Source organism: Schistocerca gregaria, unplaced genomic scaffold (genome assembly GCF_023897955.1).
Source record: "Schistocerca gregaria isolate iqSchGreg1 unplaced genomic scaffold, iqSchGreg1.2 ptg000932l, whole genome shotgun sequence".
Lineage (NCBI taxonomy): Eukaryota > Metazoa > Arthropoda > Insecta > Orthoptera > Acrididae > Schistocerca > Schistocerca gregaria.
The window spans coordinates 222501-227500 of record NW_026062287.1 but is presented as its reverse complement, the minus strand read 5'-3'; the positions used below and the strand labels follow the sequence as shown (position 1 = coordinate 227500).

The 5000-nt window shown below is 56.1% G+C and overlaps 3 non-coding genes across 3 annotated transcripts in view; all 3 read right to left on the bottom strand.

Annotated features, from left to right (window-relative positions):
- LOC126325634 (large subunit ribosomal RNA) overlaps positions 1-337 on the bottom strand; it is a 4222-nt gene extending 3885 nt beyond the window's left edge. The window contains exon 1 of the ribosomal RNA XR_007560234.1: positions 1-337. This exon is cut by the window's left edge and continues 3885 nt beyond it. This is a non-coding gene — a ribosomal RNA (large subunit ribosomal RNA).
- Positions 338-525: 188 nt separating this feature from the next.
- Positions 526-680, bottom strand: LOC126325663 (5.8S ribosomal RNA). The gene has a single exon (XR_007560260.1). It is a non-coding gene; the product is annotated as a 5.8S ribosomal RNA (ribosomal RNA).
- Positions 681-1045: 365 nt separating this feature from the next.
- LOC126325680 (small subunit ribosomal RNA) lies at positions 1046-2938 on the bottom strand. Its single transcript, XR_007560277.1, has one exon. It is a non-coding gene; the product is annotated as a small subunit ribosomal RNA (ribosomal RNA).
- Between the last annotated feature and the right edge of the window lie 2062 nt (positions 2939-5000).

Genomic DNA, 5000 nt, shown 5'->3' with positions numbered 1-5000 from the left:
ATTTAGTCTCAGATGGAGTTTACCACCCACTTGGAGCTGCACTCTCAAGCAACCCGACTCGAAGGAGAGGTCCCGCCGACGCTCGCACCGGCCGCTACGGGCCTGGCACCCTCTACGGGCCGTGGCCTCATTCAAGTTGGACTTGGGCTCGGCGCGAGGCGTCGGGGTAGTGGACCCTCCCAAACACCACATGCCACGACAGGCGGCAGCCTGCGGGGTTCGGTGCTGGACTCTTCCCTGTTCGCTCGCCGCTACTGGGGGAATCCTTGTTAGTTTCTTTTCCTCCGCTTAGTAATATGCTTAAATTCAGCGGGTAGTCTCGCCTGCTCTGAGGTCGTTGTACGAGGTGTCGCACGCCACACCGCCAGCCGGCTGTGCACGCTACCGAGAAAGTACCGGTATGCGAACCGCCAGGCGACGGGCGCGCATCGCACGTTTAAGGAGACGCGGCCGGCCACACAGGCGACCACGACACTCCCACGTCTCCGAAGCGGGACAAACGCCGCGCGCTTCAGTATACGTAGCCGACCCTCAGCCAGACGTGGCCCGGGAACGGAATCCATGGACCGCAATGTGCGTTCGAAACGTCGATGTTCATGTGTCCTGCAGTTCACATGTCGACGCGCAATTTGCTGCGTTCTTCATCGACCCACGAGCCGAGTGATCCACCGTCCTGGGTGATCTTTTCCTTTTCAGTCTCCCACTGTCTCTTTCAAGACAGTAGCATTTGCGGGACTGAGGCGTCTGACGGCCCCTGTTCCACTATTTTTTTTGTGTCCAACGGCCTCACAGCCGATGGGCGTCGTACGGCTCCACACCGGAGCGGACAGGCACTCGGGCGAACGTCATTCAAAACCGGCGCCAGGCGCCAGGTACCGCAGGCCAGCCGCTCCAGAGCTTCAGCGCTCGTACCACACAACAACAACAACACTTCCGCTAGTTTTGAGAGGCACGCGTGGTTCCGCACGCGGCGCACGGCCACTGCCGTACAGGTAGCGTGTTGCGCGACACGACACGCACATCGAAAGACATGCAGTCTAGTCGGTAATGATCCTTCCGCAGGTTCACCTACGGAAACCTTGTTACGACTTTTACTTCCTCTAAATGATCAAGTTTGGTCATCTTTCCGGTAGCATCGGCAACGACAGAGTCGATGCCGCGTACCAGTCCGAAGACCTCACTAAATCATTCAATCGGTAGTAGCGACGGGCGGTGTGTACAAAGGGCAGGGACGTAATCAACGCGAGCTTATGACTCGCGCTTACTGGGAATTCCTCGTTCATGGGGAACAATTGCAAGCCCCAATCCCTAGCACGAAGGAGGTTCAGCGGGTTACCCCGACCTTTCGGCCTAGGAAGACACGCTGATTCCTTCAGTGTAGCGCGCGTGCGGCCCAGAACATCTAAGGGCATCACAGACCTGTTATTGCTCAATCTCGTGCGGCTAGAAGCCGCCTGTCCCTCTAAGAAGAAAAGTAATCGCTGACAGCACGAAGGATGTCACGCGACTAGTTAGCAGGCTAGAGTCTCGTTCGTTATCGGAATTAACCAGACAAATCGCTCCACCAACTAAGAACGGCCATGCACCACCACCCACCGAATCAAGAAAGAGCTATCAATCTGTCAATCCTTCCGGTGTCCGGGCCTGGTGAGGTTTCCCGTGTTGAGTCAAATTAAGCCGCAGGCTCCACTCCTGGTGGTGCCCTTCCGTCAATTCCTTTAAGTTTCAGCTTTGCAACCATACTTCCCCCGGAACCCAAAAGCTTTGGTTTCCCGGAGGCTGCCCGCCGAGTCATCGGAGGAACTGCGGCGGATCGCTGGCTGGCATCGTTTATGGTTAGAACTAGGGCGGTATCTGATCGCCTTCGAACCTCTAACTTTCGTTCTTGATTAATGAAAACATACTTGGCAAATGCTTTCGCTTCTGTTCGTCTTGCGACGATCCAAGAATTTCACCTCTAACGTCGCAATACGAATGCCCCCGCCTGTCCCTATTAATCATTACCTCGGGTTCCGAAAACCAACAAAATAGAACCGAGGTCCTATTCCATTATTCCATGCACACAGTATTCAGGCGGGCTTGCCTGCTTTAAGCACTCTAATTTGTTCAAAGTAAACGTGCCGGCCCACCGAGACACTCAACAAAGAGCACCCTGGTAGGATTTAAACGGGGTCCGCCTCGGGACGCGAAAGCACCCCTTCGGCTCGCCCCACCGGCAGGACGTCCCACGATACATGCCAGTTAAACACCGACGGGCGGTGAACCAACAGCGTGGGACACAAATCCAACTACGAGCTTTTTAACCGCAACAACTTTAATATACGCTATTGGAGCTGGAATTACCGCGGCTGCTGGCACCAGACTTGCCCTCCAATAGATACTCGTTAAAGGATTTAAAGTGTACTCATTCCGATTACGGGGCCTCGGATGAGTCCCGTATCGTTATTTTTCGTCACTACCTCCCCGTGCCGGGAGTGGGTAATTTGCGCGCCTGCTGCCTTCCTTGGATGTGGTAGCCGTTTCTCAGGCTCCCTCTCCGGAATCGAACCCTGATTCCCCGTTACCCGTTACAACCATGGTAGGCGCAGAACCTACCATCGACAGTTGATAAGGCAGACATTTGAAAGATGCGTCGCCGGTACGAGGACCGTGCGATCAGCCCAAAGTTATTCAGAGTCACCAAGGCAAACGGACCAGACAAGCCAATCCGATTGGTTTTGATCTAATAAAAGCGTCCCTTCCATCTCTGGTCGGGACTCTGTTTGCATGTATTAGCTCTAGAATTACCACAGTTATCCAAGTAACGTGGGTACGATCTAAGGAACCATAACTGATTTAATGAGCCATTCGCGGTTTCACCTTAATGCGGCTTGTACTGAGACATGCATGGCTTAATCTTTGAGACAAGCATATGACTACTGGCAGGATCAACCAGGGAGCTGCGTCAACTAGAGCTGAGCAGCCGGCCGCCCGGGAGTGTGTCCCGGGGGCCCGCGCGAACACGCAAGCGTCCGCTCAATTATTCTGCAAACAGGAGGAGGCCGAGCTCCCCTGCACGATACACCTCGAAACCCTCTCAGGTCCCGGCGGCGCGCAGCGCCGTCCTAGGTACTTGGTCGGTTTCGAGAGAGGCGCAATCGCCCGGAGTTAGGCGAGTAGACGGTTTTAGTGCGAACACCCTTGCTCCCAACTGAGCTTGCCGCTGCCGACAGAGGCCCGGGAGCGTGCTGTCGTGGCATTGCCGGCGGGAGACAACACGCGCCACCTATGGTGACCGGCAGCTCCAACGCCAGCGCCACACAAGGGCAAAGCCCCACTTGGGTGCAGAAGCGAACTCTCCCAGCACAGCGCACGCGCCAACACGTCCGCACAACTGCGATACAAACCACCTGCGAGAACCGCTGGGGCGACCGAGCAGCAGACGGCGTCGCGGCGCCGAGTGCCAGGCGGCGGCGCATCCTCAACGCACACAGTCCTCAATCAGACCAGCACACTGCAGATGTCCACCGCGCTTCGCACCGGGCTCGGCTGAACCAACTTTGGCCGCCAGGCGCCGCGTGCAGGGTGCGCCGCAGCGTAGCTGCGCCGCCTGCCGGGCCCGTCGGCTGGCGCTCCTGCCACTCGGCGCCCCCCACCAGCCGGCTGTTGCGCGTGCGCCCACGCAGCGCGCGGCCAACACGCCGGGCGGCCCCCCTTCACCGGCCGGGAACAGTCCCACCAAGCCACCGCCGCGTATCGCTTCATACCCACATGGGCCTAGTCACGTGTGTGGATGTGGCGGGTACCGCTGAAACAACCGGTTAATAGCTGTACCGATCGTCGCCATCACAGATTCACCTCCAGCGTGAACAACCGCTCAACAACGGATTTCCAGTTCATTTGCGTATCTTGGGCAGTAAACGTAGATGTCCACCTACATTTGCGAATTCAACAATTCTTGCATGCCAGGATGTCATGTGTCACGACACGCTACATCAGACCACATACACACTGCGACATGTGCAGAAGAGAACACGTGGAAGGTGGCCCGCGCAAGTATGCGATGTCCCTTCCGCGATCCACTGTCAACCGGCATCTGCGGCATGTCCCAGATATGGAACGCGGTCCACCAGGGTAGCACTTTGTGTGAGGCAATACGACAAAGTCGGAATACACGCGTCACTACATCAGACGGCTCACGCTGACCTGACCTGACCTGACCTGACCTGACTCACCGCACCACCACCCCCAGCGACCCAGGGTGACATACAATGCGTTCGTACGTTCCTCCCACACGCCTCTACGGCGTACCACAGTGCAACCTAGCTGTTATTGGGAGACGAGACAAGTAGCATCGAGCACAACATATGGAAATTGAGATTCGACACCGTTGGGCACAGCCAGCGTACAGTCACACGTATCACACTACTTCACTCTGTACGTAACTACCGATGATCGGTACAGCGTGTGGGTTACGCGTACGACATCAGCGGACAATGGACACAGACCATACCACGACGTACACTGAGGGCGTCGACATCTGAATGCAACTGAACAGCTGCGAGGCTCATTTAACACTCACACGCCAGACCGACCAGCTTGAGAGGACAGAGACACAAAGAGGGGGACAGAGGGGGGGGGGGCCGATATAGTCCTATTGCAGTACAATTGACAGTGGATAGCGGGAATATGTGGAAAGTAAGCAACACTCGCAAGACATCTACATGAGGATAACAACGACACCAGCGATTCCGAGCAGTGAACTATGTTAGGCAAAGGGACAACGTGGGTTAGGTTAAGGGACAACGTGGGTTAGGTTAAGGGACAACGTGGGTTAGGTTAAGGGACAACGTGGGTTAGGTTAAGGGACAACGTGGGTTAGGTTAAGGGACAACGTGGGTTAGGTTAAGGGACAACGTGGGTTAGGTTAAGGGACAACGTGGGTTAGGTTAAGGGACAACGTGGGTTAGGTTAAGGGACAACGTGGGTTAGGTTAAGGGACAACGTGGGTTAGGTTAAGG